Source organism: Hypanus sabinus, chromosome 6 (assembly GCF_030144855.1).
Source record: "Hypanus sabinus isolate sHypSab1 chromosome 6, sHypSab1.hap1, whole genome shotgun sequence".
In the NCBI taxonomy this organism is placed as follows: Eukaryota; Metazoa; Chordata; class Chondrichthyes; order Myliobatiformes; family Dasyatidae; genus Hypanus; species Hypanus sabinus.
Window position 1 is genome coordinate 4660482 of NC_082711.1, and position 21495 is coordinate 4681976.

General features: G+C 45.0%; 1 protein-coding gene across 5 annotated transcripts in view; it reads left to right on the forward strand.

Moving 5' to 3' along the window:
• ppp1r16a (protein phosphatase 1, regulatory subunit 16A) overlaps window positions 1-21495 on the forward strand; it is a 136803-nt gene that overhangs the window by 48881 nt on the left and 66427 nt on the right. The gene's annotated exons all lie outside the window — the stretch shown is intronic.

Genomic DNA, 21495 nt, shown 5'->3' on the forward strand with positions numbered 1-21495 from the left:
TTTTATCCAGCACGATATCTGATCTGCCTGCAGGGCAGGGAGCGCAGGCTTTTGGCTTCAGACACAGGTTCTTGAGCTGAGCTGAACAGAGCAGAGATAAGGAGGAATTTCTCCAATAGAGGGTGGTGAATCTGCAGAATTCATTTCTACAGACAACTGTAGAGGCCAAGTCATTGAATATACTTAGAGCTGAGGTTGACAAGTTCTTGATTAGTAAGGACATCAAATGTAACAGAGAGAAGGCAGGAGAATAGGGTTGAGACGGATAATAAGTCAGCCATGATGGAACGGCAGATCAAAATTAATGGGCCAAATGGCCTAATTCTACTCATATGTCTTATGATCTAACTCTGTGTATCAATGTGTGAGTGCAGGTGTTGGGAAGTTGTTGTGTTTGTCTGGGGTGTTGGCAGGGTCACACTTGGAGTACTGGGTATCTGGGATGTTGGTGGGACCATATTTGGACTACTGAGTACAGGTTTGGTCAGCCTATTAAAGGAAAGATGTTATTAGACTAGAAAGAGTGTAGAAAAGATTACCAAGGATGCCGCCTGAACTTGGAAGGCTGAATTTAAAAGAAAGGTTGTGTAAACTAAGTCTTTGTTCCTTGGATTTTCAGAGGTTGAGGGGTGGCCTGATAAAGGGATACAAGGCTGAGGGTTATAGAGAAGGTGAAAGCACATAGTCATTTTCTGAGGGAGAGGGCACTAAAAACAAGGTGGCAGTGGGATAACATCAGAAGCAGGAGATTTCAACGGGACATCTGGGTCAGCTTCTTCACATAAAGGCTGAAGTATATTTGGAGTGAGTTGTGCAATTCACTATTCTGATAGCAGCAGGTTAGAAGCTGTGTCTAGAGAGAGCAACTAGAAAATATTAGAAACTGAAACCTTGTGAATAACAAATTCACAAAGAATGTGGTTTCCCCTAATATTTGTGTCGTTTGTTAATGTTAGTACACTAACTCAGGCTGGTGATATCCCATGTTGTGTTGGACCACCTTGGTCAGTTTCTCAACTGTTTCACCGATGCCCACATGTAGGGTAGGGCCGAGGGCTACAACCTGAAACACATCTGATGTGCCTTGTGTAGTCATGCCAACTGCTGGTGCCTCAGCGGCCGCACTCTTCACCTCTGTCTCTGCTGTGTCCTTCTGCACTGATGCATTCTTTCCCTGGCCATGGCACTGATGCCCTCCCCTTACCACCGCTAAAGCCTGTGGGCGCAATGATGCGGCATATTGTGATAGGTTTCTTATGAGCTGTTGCTATCTGCCTTATTGTGATCTATAATTACCTCAGTGGTAATGTACAGAGTCAGCCAGGTAACCCTACTGAGGTGTATAAAATCGCGAGGGGTGACACTGTAGCACAGTGATTAGCACGTCGCTTTACAGTAGCACTGATCAGAGTTCAATTCCTACCACTGTCTGGAGGAAGTCTGTATATTCCCCCAGTGACTGTGAGAGTCAAACATTCCTCATATGATAACTCTTTCATTCCTGGAATCATCCTTGTGAACCTCCTCTGAACCCTCTCCACACATTCCTTAGATAAGGAGCCCAAAACCGTTTGCGGTGCTCAAGGTGAGGCCTCGCCAGTGCCTCATAAAGCCTCAGCAACACATCCCTGCTTTTGTATTCTAGATCTCTTGAAATTGATGCTATCATTACATTTGCCATCCTCACCACTGACTGATCCTGCAAGTTAACCTTCAGGGTGTTCTGCACAAGGACTCCCAAGTCCTTTGCATCTCAGATTTTTGGATTTTCTCCCTGTTTAGAAAACAGTCTGTACATATATTTCCTCTACCAAAGTGCATGAGCAAGCAGCACCCACATGATGCTGGAGGAACACAGCAGGCCAAACAACAACTATGCAAAAGACTGCAGTCGATGCTTCGGGCAGAGACCCTTCATCAGGACTGAAGAAAAAAAAAGATGAGGAGTTCGAGTAAGAAGGTCAGAGGAGGTGAAGTAAAGATCTGAGAAGTTGGAGAAAGATGCAGGGCTGGAGAAGGGGGAATCTGATGGGAGAGGAGAGAAGGCCATGGAGGATGATGGGCAGTTAAGGAGATTAGGTGAGAGAGGGAAAAGGGAATGATGAAGGAGAGGGGTGCTTCAGGAAGTTAGAGAAATCTATATTCATGCCATCAGTTTGGAGGCTACCCAGACAGAGTATAACGTGTTGCTCCTCCACCCTGAGCGGCCTCATAATGACAGTCAAGGAGGCTGGTGGGATGGTAGGTGGATCAAGAGGAACCCGATCCCTGGTAGAATGGTGGGAGGATGGGTTGAGGGCAAATGTGTATGAAGTGGAAGAGATGTGGTTGAGGGCAATGTTGATGGTGGTGGAAAGGAAGCCCTTTTCTTTGAAAGAGGAGAACATCTCCTTTGTTCTGGAATGAAGAACCTCATCCTGATAGCAGATGTGGCAGAGATGGAGAAATTGAAAGAAGGTGATGCCATTTTTACAAGTAACAGGGTGGGAAGAGGTACAGTGCAGGTAGCTGTGAGAGTCAGTGGGGTTATAATAGAGATCAGTGGATAAGTGTCTCCAGAGATAGAAACAGAGAGATCGAGGAAGGGGAGGGAGGTGTTGGAAATGTCCACTCAGGCTGGAGGAGCAACACCTTATATTCTGTCTGGGTAGCCTCGAATCTGATGGCATGAACATCAATTTCTCGAACTTCTGGTAATAAGTCCCCCTCACCCTTCACCATTCTCCATTCCCTTTTCCCTCTTTAACCTTATCTCCTTACTTGCCCATCACTTCATCACCTCCCTCTGGTGCTTCTCCCCCTTTTCTTTCTTCCATGGCTTCCTGTCCTCTCCTATTAGATTCCTTCTTCTCCAGCCCTCTACCTCTTTCACCAATCACCTCCCCAGCTCTTTACTTCTACCTGCCCCTCCACCAATCTTCATATCATCTGCAAACTCGGCAACAAAGCCATCTGTTCCATCATCTAAATCTTTGATATACAGCGTAAAAAGAACCAGTCCCAGCACCAACCCCTGTGGAACACTGCTAGTCACTGGCAGCCAACCAGAAAAGGATCCTTTTATTCCCACTTGCTGCCTCCTACCAATCAGCCAATGCTCTAAACATGTTAGTAACTTTCCTGTCATACCGTGGGCTCTTAGCTTGGTCAGTAGCCTCATGTGTGGTATCTTGATAAAGGCCTTCAGAAAATCCAAATATACAACATCCACTGCATCCCTTTTGTCTATCCTACTTGTAATCTCTTCAAGGAATTCCAACAGGTTCGTCAGGCAGGATTTTCCCTGAAGGAATCCATTCTGACTCTTGTCTTATCTTATCCCATGTCACCAAGTACTCCACAACCTCACCCTTAACAATTAACTCCAACATCTTCCCAACCACTGAGGTAAGGCTAATTGGTCTATATATTCCCTTCTGCTGCCTCTCCCCTTTCTTAAAGAGTGGAGTGACATTTGCAATTTTGCAGTCCTCTGCAATTATACCAGAATCTAATGAGTCTTGAAAAATCATTACGAATGGTTCCATAATCTTTACCACTATCTCTTCAGAACCTTAAGGTGCAGTTCATCTGGTCTAAGTGACTTATGTACCCTTGGGTCTTTCAGCTTTTTGAGCGCCTTCTTCCTTGTAATAGTAACTGCACCCACTTCTCTTCCCTCACACCCTTCAACACCTGGTACACTGCTAGTGTCTTCCACAGTGAACACTCATTTAGTACATCTGCCAGCTCCTTGCCCCTGGTTGTTATTTCTCAAGCCTAATTTTCTAGTATGCCTATATCCATTCTCATCTCTCTTTCATTTTTATATACTTAAAAAAGGCTTTTCTATCCACCTTGATATTGTTTGCTAGCTTGCTTTCAGATTTTATCTTTTCCCTCCTAATAATTTTAGTTGTTTTCTGTAGATTTTTAAAAGCTTCCCAAATCCTCTATCTTCCCTCTAATTTTTGCTTAGTCTGTCCTCTCTTTTGCTTTTACTTTTGCTTTGACTTCCCTTGTCAGCCACGGTTGTACTATTTTGCCAATTCAGTATTTCTTTGTTCTATCCTGCACCTTCCACATTTTTCCCAGAAATCAAAGCCATTGCTGCTCTGCAGTCATCCCTGCCAGCATCCCCTTCCAATTTACTTTGGCCAACTCCTCACTCTGATCACTACAATTTCCTTTCCTTTACTTCACTGAAATACTGCTACATCAGACTTGACTTTCTCTCTATCAAATTTCGAGCTGAACTCAATCACATTGTGATCACTGCCTCTACGGGTTCTTTTACCTTAAGCTCCCTAATCGTCTCTGGTTTATTACATAACACCCAATCCAGCATCGCTGATCCTCAACGACAAGCTGCTCTTAAAAAGTCATCTTGTAGACATACAAGAAATTCACTCTCTTGAGATCCATTAACAACCTGATTTTCCCCAGTCTACCCTCATGAACTTTAAAGTGTAAGTTGATCGGTTCTTGATTGTCAAAGATTATGGGGAGAGGCAGGAAAATGGGATGAGAGGGAAAATAATCAGCCATAATGGAATGGCAGAGCATGCTTGATGGAACAAATGACTAATTTTGCTCCTATATCTATGGTCGAGGAGGGTGGGAATGAGCAAGGTCATGATGAGATAGAGAGGTGCATCCAGAGTGTATGTGAGGCCGACCAGAGAGAAGGGACTTATTCTAAACTAAATAAAGTTTAGCTTTATTTGCCATATGTACATCAAAAAGTACAGTGAAATGTGTCGTTTGCTTCAATGACCAACACAGTGTGAAGATGTGCTGGGTGCAGCCACAAAAGTCGCCATGCTAATGCAGCAACGTAGCAAGTCGAGAACTCACTAATCCTAACCCATAAGTTTTTGGAATGTGGGATGATATCAGAGCACATTCACAGAGAGAATGTACAAAACTCCTTACTGACAAGTGGTAGGAATTGAACTCCGATTGCTGGCACTATAAAGTGTTGTGTTAACCTCTACACTACCACGACACCTGGTGTGTTATTTTAAATAAACATAACGTTCAATGTGCCTGCACTTTTATTCTTCTGATGTGGGCAGATAAATGATAGGGTAGGTTGCACATCTGTAACTTCATAGAGATGGTAAATGTTTTTCTTATGTCATGATGACTGAGTTGTGTGTACCGTAAAGGGTGCTGAAAGCTACTGAGCACAGTTGGCAGTGCTGAAACCCTCTTGCAGCTCGGCACTGATTTCCTTCCAAGGTTCAGAGTAGTGGACCAAACTGCATGGTACCCATGTCCCTCTGCTTAGGTAATCCCTCCATTCCTGGTGTGGCCTGAGGTGGCTCTTGCAAATTTCTGCAGATGAACTGTGGAGAGCGTTCTAACTGGTTGCATTATTGTCCAGTATGGAGGGGCCACTGCACAGGATTGTAAAGAGCTGCAGAAAGTTGTAAACTCAGCCAGCACCATTATGGATTTTAGTCCCCCTAGCATCCAGAGCACCTTCAAACAGCTAGCATCCGTCATTAAGGACCCCATCACCCAGGACATGTTCCCTTCTCATTACTCCTTTACTCTCTGTGTACCCACGATTGTGTCGCCACCCACAGCTATAAATTTGCTGAGGATACTACATTGATTGGCCTTACCTCAAATAATACAGAGAAGTTATCACCCTGACACGGGGGTGTCAAGATAAAAACCTCTCCCTCAATGTTGCAAGAACAAAGGAGCTGGTTGTGGACTACAGGAGGAATGGAGACAGGCTAATCCCTATTGACATCAATGGATCTGGGGTTGAGAGGGTGAACAGCTTTAAGTTCCTTGGCAAAAACATCACCAAGGATCTCACTTGGTCTGTGTGGTGAAAAAGGCACAACAGCAAACACGAGGAAATCTGCAGATGCTGGAAATTCAAACAACAACACACACAAAATGCTGGTGGAACACAGCTGGCAAGGAAGCATCTATAGGGAGAAGCGCTGTCGACGTTTCGGGCCGAAACCCTTCATCGGGACTAACCGAAAAGAAAGCTAGTAAGAGATTTGAAAGTAGTGGGGGGAGGGGAAAATGCGAAATGATAGAAGACCGGAGGGGGTGGGATGAAGCTAAGAGCTGGAAAGGTGATTGGCGAAAGTGATACAGAGCTGGAGAAGGGAAAGGATCATGGGATGGGAGGCCTCAGGCGAAAGAAAGGGGGGGGGGAGCACCAGAGGGAGATGGAGAACAGGCAAACAACTAAATATGTCAGGGATGGGGTAAGAAGGGGAGGAGGGGCATTAACGGAAGTTAGAGAAGTCAATGTTCACGCCATCAGGTTGGAGGCTACCCAGCCGGTATATAAGGTGTTGTTCCTCCAACCTGAGTTTGGATTCATTTTGACAATAGAGGAGGCCATGGATAGACATATCAGAATGGGAATGGGATGTGGAATTAAAATATGTGGCCACTGGGAGATCCTGCTTTTTCTGGCGGACCGAGCGTAGGTGTTCAGCGAAACGGTCTCCCCGTCTGCGTCGGGGTCAGCACCTCTTTCACCTCAGACGGTTGAAGAAGTTTGGCATGAGTTCCCACATCCTAAGGACTTTCTATAGGTGCACAGTTGAGAGCATCCTGACTGGCTGTATCACTGCCTGGAGTGGGAGCTGGACTTCTCTCAATCACAGAACTCTGCAGAGAGTGGAGCGGACAGCTCAGCGCATCTGTAAATGGGAACTTCCCACTATTCAGGATATTTACAAAGACAGGTTTGTGAAAAGGGCCCACAGGATCATTGGGGACCCGAGTCACCCCAATCACAAACTGTTCTAACTACTACCAGAATCAGAATCATGTTTATTATCACGAGAAATTTGTTAACTTAGCAGCAACAGCTCAATGAAATATATAATCTAGCAGGGAAAAAATAGTAATGAATAAAGAAGTAAATCAATTACGTATATTGAAGATACTCTGAGTGTCTTCAGTTTCCTTTTCCTCCTCCCTGATAGTAGCAGTGAGAGAGTGCATGTCCTATATGGTGAGGGCCATATATCGCTGATGGATGCTGCCTTCATGAGTATCGCCTTTTGAAGGTGCCCCTGATGGTGGGGAAACTAGTGCCCATGATGGAGCTCACTGCGTTTACAACCCTCTGAATATAGAACACTACGGCACAGTACAGACCCTTCAGCCCACAATATTGAGCTGACATTTTAACCTACTCCAAAATAAATCTGTCCCTTCCTTCCTACACAGCCCTCCAGCATTCTGTTATCAGTGTACTGTACCACCTAGCTAAAAGTTTCTTAAATATCCCTAATGCATCTACGTTTACCACCACCCCAGCAGTGCATTCCATGAACCCACCACTCTGAGTGTTTAAAAAACACCTATGTCTGACATACCCCCTGGTATTAGCTATTTCCACCCTGGTTAGAATTCTCGGGTTGTCCACTTGATCTATGCCTTTAATCGTCTTATACACCTGCATAAGGTCACCTCAAGTCTTCCTTCACTTCAAAAACTGAAGGTTTTTTTCCGATCCTGTGCATTGAGGCCTCCAGACAGACGGTGATGCTCTCCATGGTACATCTGTAGAAAAGTGCCAGTCTTTGGTGACATACCAAATATACTCATGTTCCTCATTGTAAATGATTGTCACAATTTTTCAGGTTTCCAAGATGCAGAGCCCATCTGTCTGGCAGGGTTTTGAAAGCTTTAATCAGGTGTATTACCCAATGATTGTAGGGAATGCGTAGAATTCCTCTCTCGAGCACTGGTTGTGTTACATGAGCAGATGAAGGTTCTTTATTCCTATACACTGGTCTTTGAGGTTGATTGTGGCCATGTCAATATGTCAGTATTGCATGAGGGCATTTCACTGATATCCCTGATATTTTTATTTATTTTTTATAATAATAATAATGACCATTTATAGATCACTTTTCATACAGATAATGAAGAAGTTAATTAAATTTCACAACATGTTGGTGATATTAAACCTGATCTGAATCTGATTTGGATTCTGAAAGTGCTTTAGAATGGGATAAAAGTACAAACATGAAAATAAAAGACAAAATGACGTTAGTTAAAGCAAGGTTAAATAAATAGTTTTTGAACTGGTATTTAAAAGTGTCAACTGAGTTTGTGTCCCTTATACTTTTAGGTATTATGAGCGGTGACCTAAATGAAACCTATTGAACAGTGAAAGGCCTTGATAGAGTAGATGTGGAGAAGATATTTCCTATGGTGGGAGAGTCTAAGACCAGTAGACGCAGCCTCAGAGTAGAGGGGTGTCCTTTTAGAACAGAAATTAGGAATTTCTTTAGACAGAGAGTGGTGAATCTGTGGAATTCTTTGTCACAGGCAGCTGTGGAGGCCAAGTCATAGTTAAGGCAGAGGTTGATATTTATTGGTCAGGTCATGAAGGGATATGGGAAAAAGCAGGAGACTGGGGCCGAGAGGAAAATTGGATCAGCCATGATGAAATGAGAGAGCAGGCCTGATTCTGCTCCTGTATCTTATGCTGTTATGGTATTTAATTCTGTACTTAAGGAGTTTAGTTCAGAAAAGCTGACCTGCCATCATCCTGACTGATAGAGGGAAATGATGATATGAGAGTCATGGAGCAATCAGTAAAGCAGTACAGTGTTGTGCAAAAATATCCTTGACAGAAAATCCTACAGAAGGTCGTGGATGCAGTCCAGTTCATTACGGGTGAAGCCCTACATAGAACGTTGTTGCCGGAAAGCAGCATCCATCATCAAGGACCCCTGACACCCAGGTCATAGTCTCGTGTCACTGCTACCATTAGGAAGGAGGTACAGGAACCTCAGGACTCACAGCACCAGGTTGAGGGACAGGCATAGCTCAAATACCATCTATAAGTTTGCTGATGATACAACCATTGTTGGTAGAATCTCAGGTGGTGACGAGGGGGTGTACAGGAGTGAGATATATCAGCTAGTGGAGTGCTGCCGCAGCAACAACCTGGCACTCAACGTCAGTAAGACGAAAGAGCTGATTGTGGACTTCAGGAAGAGTAAGACAAAGGAACACATACCAATCCTCATAGAGGGATCAGAAGTGGAGAGAGTGAGCAATTTCAAGTTTCTGGGCGTCAAGATTTCTGAGGATCTAACCTGGTCCCAACATATCGATGCAGTTATAAAGAAGGGAAAACAACAACTTCATTAGGAGTCTGAAGAGATTTGGTATGTCAACAAATACACTCAAAAACTTCTATAGATGTACCGTAGAATTCTGACAGGCTGCATCACTGACTGGTATGGGGAGGGTACTACACAGGACCGAAAGAAGCTGCAGAGGGTTGTAACTTTAATCAGTTCCATCTTGGGTACGAGCCTACAAAGTACCCAGGACACCTTCAAGGAGCAGTGTCTCAGAAAGGCAGTGTTCATTATTAAGGATCTCCAGCACCCAGGGCATGCCCTTTTCTCACTGTTACCATCAGATAGGAGGTACAGAAGCCTGAAGACACACACTCAGCGATTCAGGAACAGCTTCTTCCTCTCTGCCATCCGATTCCTAAATGGACTTTGAACACATGAACACTACCTCACTTGTTTAATATATATTATTTCTGCTTTTTGCATGATTTTTAATCTATTCAATATATGTATACTGTAATTGATTTATTTATTATTATTATTATTATTTTATTTTGTATTTTTTTCTTCTTTAGAAAACATACAGCGCAATACAGGCCCTTCGGCCCACATAGCTGTGCCGAACACGTCTCTACCTTAGAACTACCTAGGCTCTTCCCGTAGCCCTCTATTTTTCTAAGCTCCATGTGCCTATCCAGGAGCCTCTTAAAAGACCCCATCATATCCACCTCCACCACCGCCGCCGGCAGCCCATTCCACGCACTCACCACTCTCTGCATAAAAAACATACCCCTGACATCTCCTCTGTACCTACTTCTAAGCACCTTAAAACTGTGCCCTCTCATGCTAGCCAATTCAGCCCTGGGGAAAAGACTCTGACTATCCACACAATCAATGCCTCTCATTATCTTGTACACCCCTATCAAGTCACCTCTCATCCTCCGTCGCTCCAAGGAGGAAAGACCAAGTTCACTCAACTTATAAGGCATGCTCCCCAATCCAGGCAACATCCTTGTAAATCTCTGGCACCTGGGAGGCAAACTAGCATCTGCATTTCTTTCCTGCATCCACAGAATTGCCTATCTGACCCCCTAACTATACAGTCCCCTATCACTGCTGCCTTCCTCTTCCTTTCCTTACCCATCTGAGCCACAGGGCCAGACTCTGTACCAGAGGCACGACTGCTGTTGTTTCCCCCGGGTAGGCCATTCCCCCCACACCAACAGTACTCAAGCAGGAATACTTATTGTTAAGGGGAACAGCCTCTGAAGTACTCTCTAATGCCTGATCTTGCCCTTCCCTCTCCTGACTGTTATCCAATTCTCTCTCCTGTGGTCCCGGATTGACTAGCTGCCTTTAGCTCCTCCCTATCACCTCCTCACTCTCCCTGTCCGTACCAAGGTCATTGAGCTGCAATTCGACGCACCTGGTACAGATGTGATCGTACAGGAAACTGGGAGTCTCCAAGAGTTCCCACATCTGACACTGAGCACAGAAAACCAGCCTCACACACATACTCTCTGCCTTTATTTTAAACAGATAACCTACCTGGCCTCGACCCTTTCCCGCCGAAGCCCCATTGAGCCAAAGCCTTCCTACTCTGTCTCCCATTGCATTGAACTGCTGCTGCTAAGTTAACAAATTTCACGACACATGCCGTTGATAATAAACCTGAGTCTGACTCTGAGTTATTAGCCCTCAGTAATCAAGCTCTTGAACCAAAGGGGATAACTTTACTCACCCCATCACTGAACTGTTTCCACAAACAATGGACTCACTTTCAATGACTCTTCATCTCATGTTCTTGATATTTATTGCTTATTTATATATTATTATTTCTTTCTCGTTTTGTACTTGGAGTTTGTTGTCTTTTGCACATTGGTTGTTTGTCTGCCCTGTTGTGTATGATGACATGTATTTGCTTTGGTAATAAGATTACTTTGAACTTTGAATTTTGAAGCCCTTCCCCTCCATGTACCTATCCAAGTGCTTCTTAAATGATACTGTTGTATCTGCCTCATTTCCTTGCGTTCCATATGCTCACCAACCTCACCACCCTCTCGTGAAGAAGTTGCTTCTCACGTCCCTTCTGAATTTTTCTCTCTGACCTTAAACCTACAGCTCCTAGTTTTTTACTTCCCTGCCCTGGGAAAAAGACTGATCATCCGCATTATTTAAATCTCTCATATAATTTTATAAACCTCTCATTTGCTTTCATACCAAGGAATAAAGGTCTAACCTGGCTGACCTCTCCCTGTAACTCAGGCCTTCTAGTCCTTGCAACATCCTTGTAAATCTCTGCTCTCTTGCCAACTTAACCACGTCTTTTCTAGAAGAAGCGGGCCAGAACTGTATAGAATTCTCCCAAATGCTGCCTTACCAATGACTTATTCACCAACAAGAGGCAGAAATGGAATTGATGGTTTCTCCTCGTTTTTGGTGTGGAGAGGAAAGTTTTAAAGGTGATCTGGGTTTTTGTTATATCTGGAATTCACTGGCAGAAGGGGTCATGGAATCAGATACAGTCACTACATTTAAAAGACACTTAAACAGGTGAGCCACAGAGGGCACGGTTCTACTGTGGGCAAATGGGTTGAGCATTGATGGGCAATCGTGTCAGTCATGGGAAAATTCCAAAGACGTTTGGTTACTAAGTTGTGGGAATGCTATGTTGTCGTAAGAAGTGTGGTGACACTTGTGGGCTGCTGCCAGCACAGTCCTCAGGCTGTATTGGTGTTGACATAAATGACACATTTCCAGAGGTCCAATCAGCATTGGGAGCAGATCACTTCAAAGAGGTTACTCGTAGGTCAGCAAAACTAGTATAAACGAAGAGCTTCACGTGCATTCAGACATTTCAGAGGTCTAATCAGTGTCGGGAGCAGAGCACTGTGAATTAAGTAAAAGTACAGAAGGGCCGAGTGGGGTGGCCATTATCAGGAGTAAGCCAGCAGTGAGAGTGAGAGTGTCAGGCTTCGACGAGAAGAGGCTGAGGCCAAAGACACATATTAGATTTGGTCTTGGTTGCCCATTGTACAGTGTAGGCCAGACGGCAGTTATAGCAGTGGGATGCTCCCCCTGTAGGAGGTGGGAATTCATGGAACCTGGTGGTCTCCCTGATGACTACACCTGCAGGAAGGGCAGCCAACTCCAGCTCATGAAAGACCACATTAAGGAGTTGGAGCTGGACTTGGATGAACTTAGGATCATCCAGGAGGCAGAGCAGTTGATAGAATGGACTTTTGAGCAGGTGGTTACACCCAGAGTGCAGAATTTGAGGAGTAGATGGCTGAACATCGAGAGAGGTAAAAGGAGAAGGAAGTCATTGCAGGGTTCTTCTGTGGCCATTCCCCTCAGTAACAGTTGGATACTGCTGAGGGGATGACCTATCCGGGCAAGGCAGCAGCAGCCAGACCAATACCACTGTGGTCAGCTCTGAGCCTCAGAAAGGTAGGCTGAAGTCAGGTGGAGCAATAGACATAGGAGACTTTGCGGCAGCAAAAGAGACACCAGGATAGTGTGTTGCTTCCCGGATGCTAAGGATCCATGATGTCTCTGAGCAGTTGCAGAATATTCTTGAAGGGGTGGGTGAGCAGCCGAAGAACGTGGTACATATTGGTACCAATGACAGGAGAAGGATAGATGTCTTGCACAGTAAGTTTAGGGAGTTATGAAGGAGGCTGAAGAGCAGGACCTCCAAGGTGGTAATCTCCAGATTGTTGCCACTGCTGCTAGCTAGTAAAGGTCAAAAACAGGAAGATAGCATAGATGAATGAGTGGCTGAGGAGATGGGGCAGTGTTTCAAGTTCATGGATCATTGGAACCTTTTCTGGGGAAGGGGTGACTTGTACAAGTGGGGTGGGTGCACCTGAACTTGGAGGGGAACCAATATTCTGGGAGGGAGGTTTGCGAATGCTATTGGGGAGAGTTTAAACTAGATTTACAGGGTGGTGGAAACCGAAGTGAAGAGGCAGAGGCAGAGGATGGGGTGGTTGGCACACTAGTAGTGACAGCTTGGAGAGAATTTATGAGGAAGGATAGGCAGATGATAACACTCAGCCGGATGGTTTGAGATGTGCCTATTTTAGTGCAAGGGATATCATAAGGAAGGCGGATGAACTTGGGGCGTGGATCAATACGTGGAACTATGATGTTGTGACCTTTACAGAGACTTGGATGACTCGCAGGAATGGCTGCTGAGTGTGTTGGGCTTTAGCTGTGTCAAAAAGGACAGGGAGGGAGGCAAAAGAGGTGAGGGAGTGGCACTACTAATCAGAGATGTATCATGGCTACAGAAAAGGAGGAAGTCATGGAGGGATTGTCTAGCGAGTCATTGTTGTTGGAAGGCAGAAACAGGAAGGGGTGTTCCTACTGCATGTTTTTCATAGACCACCCAATGGTAACAGGGACATTGAGGAGCAGACAGGGAGGCATATTCTGGAATGATGCAATAAAAATAAGGATGTTGTGATGGATGATTTCAACTTTCCCTTATTAACTGGCATCTCCTTAGAGTGAGGGGTTTAGATGGGGTGGAGTTAGTTAGATGTGTTCAGGAAGGTTTCCTGACAGTATGAAGATAAGCCTACAAGAAAAGAGGCTGTACTTGATCTGATATTGGGAAATGAACCTGATCAGGTGTCAGGTCTCTCAGTGAGAGAGCATTTTGGAGATAGTGTTCACAATTCTATCTCCTTTACCATAGCATTGGAGAGGGATAGGAGCAGATAAGTTAGGAAAACATTTAATTGGAGTAAGGAGAAAAATGAAGCTATCAGGCAGGAACTTAGAAGTGTAAATTGAGAGCAGATGTTCTCGGGGAAATGTACGGTAGAAATGTGGCAAATGTTCAGGAAACATTTGCATGGAGTTCTGCATAGGTATGTTCCATTGAGACAGGGAAAGGATTATAGGGTAAAAGAACCATTGTGTACAAAGTATGTAGAAAATCTAGTTAAGAAGAAAAGAAAAGCTTATGAAAGTTTCAAGAAACTAGGTACTGTTAGAGCTCTAGTAAATTACAACGGTGCCAGGAAAGAGCTCAAGAATAAAATTAGGAGAGCCAGAAGGGGCCAGGCAAGGCCTTGGCGAGCAGGATGAAGGAAAACCCCAAGGCATTCTACAAATATGTGAAGAGCAAGAGGATGAGCTGTGTGAGGTTTAGACCAATCAGGAGCCAATGTGGAAACGAGTATGGAGGTAGTGGAGGTATTTAATTAATACTTTGCTGCAGTATTCACTATGGAAAAGGACCTCGGCAATTGTGGGGATAACTTATAGCGGACTGAAACACTTGCGCATATAGACATTAAGAAAGAGGATGTGCTGGAGCTTTTGAAACATATTTATTGTGAGATAAGTTACTGGCACCAGGCTACTGCGAAAAGTGAGGGAGGAGATTACCAAGTCTCTGGTGATGATCTTTGCATCATCAACAGGAATAGGAGAAGTACCAGATGATCGGAAGGTTGTTCACTTGTACAAGAAAGAGAGTAGAGATAACCCAGGAGATTATAGACCATTGAGTCTTACTTCAGTGGTGGGCAAGTTGTTGAAGATGGTCCTGAGAAGCAGGATTTGTGAGCATTTGGAGAGACATAATCTGATTGGGAATAGTCAGCATGGTTTTGTCAAGAGCAGGTTGTGCCTTATGAGCCTGATTGAATTCTTTGAGGATGTAACAAAGCACATTGATGAAGGTAGAGCAATAGATGTAGTGTATATGGATTTCAGTAAGGCATTTGGTAAGATACCCCATGCAAGGCTTATTGAAAAAGTAAGGAGGCCTGGGATCCAAGGAGACCTTGCTTTGTGGATCCAGAATTGGCTTGCCCACAGAAGGCAAAGGGTGGTTATTGATGGTTTGTATTCTGCATAGAAGTCAGTAACCAGTGGTGTTCCGCAGGGATCTGTTCTGGGACCCCTTCTCTTTGTGATTTTTATAAATGACCTGGATGAGGAAGTACAAAGGTGGGCTAGTAAGTTTGCTGATGACACAAAAGTTAGTGGTGTTGTGGATAGCCTGAGGGGTTGTCACAGTGGAAATCGATAGGATGCAAAACTTGGCTGAATAGTGGCAGATGGAGATCAACCCAAATAAGTGTAAAATGGTTCATTTCAGTAGGTACAATTTGAAGACAGGATATAATATTAATGATAAGACTCATGGCAATATGGAGGATCAGCGAGATCTTGGGGTCCATGTCTATACAACATTCAAAGCTGCTGCCCAGGTTGACATAGAAAACCTACAGCACAATACAGGCCCTTCGGCCCACAAAGCTGTGCCGAACATGTCCCTACTATAGAAATCACTGACGGTTACTCATTGCCCTTTATTTTCCTAAGCTCCTGGAGTCTCTTAAAAAACCCAATCGTATCCGCCTCCCCCACCATTGCCTGCAGCCCATTCCACGCACTCACCACTCTCTGCATAAAAATACTTAACCGACATCTCCTCTGTACCTACTTCCAAACACCTTAAAACTGTGCCCTCTCACGTCAGCCATTTTAGCATTAACTATCCACACGATCAATACTTCTTATCATCTTATACACCTCTATCAGGTCACCTCTCATCCTCCGTCACTCCAAGGAAGTAAGGCTGAGTTCACTCAACCCATTCTCATAAGGCATGCTCCCCAATCCCCTATCCAGGCAACATACTTGTAAATCTCCTCTGCACCCTTTCTATGGTTTCCACATGGTTCCCGTAGTGAGGCGACTAGAACTGAGCATAGTACTCCAAGTGGGGTCTGACCAAGGTCCTATATAACTGCAACATTACCTCTCAGCTCCTAAACTCAATCCCATGGTTGATGAAGGCCAATACACCATATGCCTTCATGCCTTCAAGTATGGCAGCATCGAGCGGGCAGCAGAATCTGTGGAAGCAGAGTCCTGGGCTTTGGCTAAGTGGGCTTCGGCGTAAGGGGACTTCGGTAAGCTTGTGTGATTGCTCACTGAGGGGAAGAAGGTAAGGTCGCTAGGTGCTTTTTAGACTTATTCTATTAATCCAGTTCAGGTATGGGGGAGACAGTCAGAGCAGTGGTGTGCTCCGTATGCAGTATGTGGGAGGTCAGGGTCAACACAGTTGTCCCTGATGACCACACCTGCAAAAGGTGCGTCCAGCTGCAGCTCCTATCAGCCCGAGTTAGGGAGTTGGAGCTGGAGCTGGATGAACTACGGATCATTCGGGAGGCAGAAGCAGAGATAGGAGTTATCAGGAGGTAGTCACACCAAAAAACCAAGAAGTAGGCAGATGGGTGACGGTCCAGAGAGGCAGGGGGAGCAGGCAGAGAGAGCAGAGCACCCCTGCGGCCATTCCCATTAACAATAAGTATACTGTACTGGATACAGTTGATGGGGATGACCTACCAGGAATGAGTTGTAGTGGTCCTGCCTCTGGCACAGAGGTTGAACCCTCAACTAGAAAGGGGAGGAGGGAAGAGAAGAGAGCGATAGTTTTAGGGGATTCTATAGTTAGGGGGGCAGATAGGAGATTTTGTGGGGCAGATCGGGAGTCTCGGATGGTATGTTGCCTACCTGGTGCCAGGGTCCGGGACATCTCAGATCGGGTGCAGGCTATTCTTGAGATCGAGGGCATGAACCCAGATGTAGTGGTCCATGTGGGACCAACGATGTAGGTAAGGTGAGTGAGGGGGTCCTGCTTAGAGAGTTCAGGGAGTTAGGAGTGAAGCTGAAAGGCAGGACCTCCAGGGTGACAATCTCGGGATTGCTACTTGTGCCACGTGCGAGTGAGGCGAAGAATAGAATGATTATGCACATTAATACGAGGCTGAGAGCATGGTGCAGGAAGGAAGGGTTCAGGTTTTTGGATAATTGGTCTTTGTTCCAGGGACATTGGGATCTGTTTCGAAGGGACGGTCTACATCTGAACCGGAGGGGTACTAACATTCTTGCAGGAGTGTTTGCCAGTGCTGCTCGGGGGGGTTTAAACTAGATGTGCAGGGGGCAGGGATCCAGATCCAGAGGGTTGGTCAGAAGGAGCATGGGGTTAAATGTGTAGAAGGTTTGGGTGATCTTGAGAAGGTCATCAAAATTCAGGGTGCAATTAGCCCGATGGAAGTTCAAGGAGCTGGGTTAGGTACAGTAGACAGTGTTTTAAGCAAAGAGAGGAGGAATGGGCTAAGAATTCTATACTTGAATGCGCGTAGTGTCAGAAATAAGACAGATGAGCTTGAAGCTCAGATGAAAATGGGGAACTACGATATTGTTGGGATAACGGAGACATGGCTGCAAGGGGATCAGGCCTGGGAATTGAGTGTACCAGGGTATACGTGCTATCGTAGAGACAGAAATATGGGAAGAGGGGGTGGGGTGGCCCTGTTGGTGAGGAATAAGATTCAGTCCTTAGCAAGAGGTGACTTGGGAACAGGGGAAGTAGAGTCTGTGTGGATTGAGCTGAGGAACAGTAAGGGTAAAAAGACCCTAATGGGTGTTGTGTACAGGCCCCCAAACAGTAGCGTGGATATTGGGTACAAGTTGATTAGGGAGTTAACATTGGCATGTGCTAAAGGTAATGCAGTCGTTATGGGAGATTTCAACATGCAGGTGAACTGGGAGAATCAGGTAGGTGCTGGACCCCAGGATAGGGAGTTTGTGGAGTGTCTAAGGGATATATTTTTGGAACAGCTTGTGCTTGAGCCAACCAGGAACGAGGCTATTTTGGACTTGGTGATGTGTAATGAACAGGAATTGATAAGTGATCTTGAAGTAAAGGAGCCATTAGGAAGTAGTGATCATAACATGATAAGTTTTTATCTACAATTTGAGAGGGATAAGGGCAGATCAGAGGTGTCAGTGTTGCAATTAAATAAAGGAGACTATGGAGCCATGAGGGAAGAGCTGGCCAAAGTTAAATGGGCGGATGCCCTGGCAGGAAAGACAGTGGATCAGCAGTGGCAGATATTCTTGGGCATAATACAAAAGATGCAAAAGCAGTTCATTCCAATGAGAAGGAAGGATTCAAAGAGGGGGAAGGGGCCACAGTGGTTGACAAAGGAAGTCGGAGATTGTATAGCATTAAAGAAAAAGAAGTATGACAGGGCTAAGATGAGTGGGAATACAGATGATTGGGAAAGTTTTAAGGAACAGCAGATCTTAACTAAAAAAGCAATACGGAGAGAAAAAATCAGGTATGAGCTCAGTCTAGCCAGGAATATAAAAGGGGATAGCAAAAGCTTTTTTAGCTATGTGAAGAGAAAGAAGATAGTTAAGAACAATGTTGGCCCCTTGAAGAATGAATTGGGAGAAATTGTTATGGGAAACAGGGACATGGCAACAGAATTTAATGCGTACTTTAGATCTGTCTTCACCAGGGAGGACACAAGCAATCTCCCAGCTGTATGGATGGGCCAGGGTCATAAAATAATAGAGGAATTGAGACAGATTGACATTAGGAAAGAAACTGTGATGAGTAGACTGGTAGGACTGAAGGCTAATAAATCCCCGGGTCCAGATGGTCTGCATCCGAGGGTTCTAAAAGAGGTGGCTCAGGAAATTGCAGATGCATTGGTAATCATTTTCCAATGTTCCTTAGATTCAGGATCAGTTCCTGAAGATTGGAGAGTGGCTAATGTTATCCCACTTTTCAAGAAGGGAGGGAAGGAGAAAACGGAGAACTATCGCCTAACGTCAGTCATGGGGAAGATGCTTGAGTCCATTATTAAGGACGAAATAGTGGCACATCTTGATGGCAGAAATAGGATTAGGCCGAGCCAGCATGGATTTACCAAGGGCAAATCATGCTTGACTAATCTGTTGGAGTTTTTTGAGGGTGTAACAAGGATGTTAGACAAGGGTAAGCCAGTGGATGTTGTGTACCTAGATTTTCAGAAGGCATTCGATAAGGTGCCACATAGGAGATTGGTGAGTAAAATCAGAGCTCATGGCATTGGGGGCAGACTTTCAACATGGATAGAAAACTGGTTGGCAGATAGAAAGCAAAGGGTAGCAATGAATGGGTATTTCTCGGACTGGCTGGAGGTGACTAGTGGGGTACCACAGGGCTCAGTATTGGGACCACAGCTCTTTACGATTTATGTCAACGATTTAGATGAGGGCATTGAAAACTATATCAGCAAGTTTGCTGATGATACTAAACTGGGTGGCAGTGTGACATGCGAAGAGGACGTTAGGAGAATACAGGGAGACTTGGATAGGCTGGGTGAGTGGGCAGATACTTGGCAGATGTCATTCAATGTGAATAAATGTGAAGTTATCCACTTTGGAAGCAGGAACAAGAGGGCAGAGTATTGTCTGAACGGTGTAGAGTTAGGTAAGGGAGAAATGCAAAGAGACCTAGGAGTCCTAGTTCACCAGTCAATGAAGGTGAATGAGCAAGTGCAACAGGCAGTGAAGAGGGCAAATGGAATGTTGGCCTTTGTTACAAGGGGAATTGAGTACAAGAGCAAGGATGTCCTTTTGCATTTGTACAGGGCCCTGGTGAGACCACACCTGGAATATTGTGTACAGTTTTGGTCTCCAGGTTTAAGGAAGGACATTCTGGCAATTGAGGAAGTGCAGCGTAGATTAACTAGGTTGATTCCTGGGATGGCAGGGCTGTCTTACGCAGAGAGATTGGAGAGATTGGGCTTGTACACTCTGGTATTGAGGAGATTGAGAGGGGATCTGATTGAAACGTTTAAGATAATTAAAGGATTTGATAGGATTGAGGCAGGAAATATGTTCCAGATGTTGGGAGAGTCCAGTACCAGAGGGCATGGATTGAGAATAAGAGGTCAGTTATTTAAAACAGAGTTGAGGAAGAGCTTCTTTTCCCAGAGAGTTGTGGAGGTGTGGAATGCACTGCCTCGGAAGACGGTGGAGGCCAATTCTCTGGATGCTTTCAAGAAGGAGCTAGATAGATATCTGATGGATAGGGGAATCAAGGGATATGGGGACAAGGCAGGGACTGGGTATTGATAGTGAATGATCAGCCATGATCTCAGAATGGCGGTGCAGACTCGAGGGGCCGAATGGTCTACTTCTGCACCTATTGTCTATTGTCTATCACCACTGAGTCAACCTGGACAGCAGCGTTGAGTGTCCTATGGACTCAGACCCCTCTGATCCTCCACATTGCCAAGAGTTTTACCATTAATACTATATTCTGCCATCATATTTGACCTACCAAAATGAGCTACCTCACACTTATCTGGGTTGGACTCCATCTGTCACTTCTCAGCCCAATTTTGCATCCTATCAATGTTCTGCTGTAACCTCTGACAGCCCTCCACACTATCCACAACACCTCCAACCTTTGTGTCATCAGCAAACTTACTAATCCATCCCTCCACTTCCTCATCCAGGTCATTTATAAAAATCACGAAGAGTAAGGGTCCCAGAACAGATCCCTGAGGCACACCACTGGTGACCGATCTCCATGCAGAATATGACCCATCTACAACCACTCTTTGCCTTCTGTGGGCAATCCAGTTCTGGATCATCTAAATAATGTCCCTTTGGATCCCATGCCTCACTACTTTCTCAATAAGTGTTGCATGGGGTACCTTATCAAATGCCTTACTGAAATCCATAGACACTACATCTACTGCTCTACCTTCATCAATGTGTTTAGTCACATCCTCAAAAAATTCAATCAGGCTTGTAATGCACAACCTGCCCTTGACAAAGCAATGCTGACTATTCCTAATCATATTATGCCTCTTCAAATGTTCAGCAATCTCCTCTCTCGCCTCCCACAGTAGCCTGGGGTACATCTCATCCGGTCCCGGCGACTTATCCAACTTGATGCTTTCCAAAAGCTCCAGCACATCCTCATCCTTAATATCTTTTCAGTCTGCTGTATGTCATCCCTACAATTGCCAAGATCCTTTTTCGTAGTGAATACTGAAGTAAAGTATTCATTAAGTACCTCTGTTATCTCCTCCGGTTCTATACACCCTGGCCTTCATCATCCTTGGGATTGAGTTCAAGAGCCATGAGGTAATGCTACAACTATATCAGACCTTAGGTAGACCCCACTTGGAATAGTGTGTTCAGTTCTGCTCACCTGATTACAGTAAGGATGTGGATGCTATAAGAGTGCAGAGGAGACTTACAAGGAGGTTGCCTGGATTGGAGAGTGTGCCATAAGAGAATAGGTTGAGTGAACTTGGCATTTTCTTCTTGGAGCGATGGAGGATGAAAGGTGACCTGATTGAGGTGTATAAAATGATGAGAGGCATTGATCGTGTGGATAGTCAGAGGCTTTTTCCCAGGGCTGAAATGGTTAACATGAGGGGCACAGCTTTAAGGTGCTGGGGAGTAGGTATAAGGGGGAAGTCAGAGGTAAGTTTTTCACGCAGAGAGTGGTGGGTGCGTGGAATGAGCTGCCAGTGATGTGAGTAGAGGTGGATACAACAGGGTCTTTTAAAAGCCTCTTAGATAGGTACAT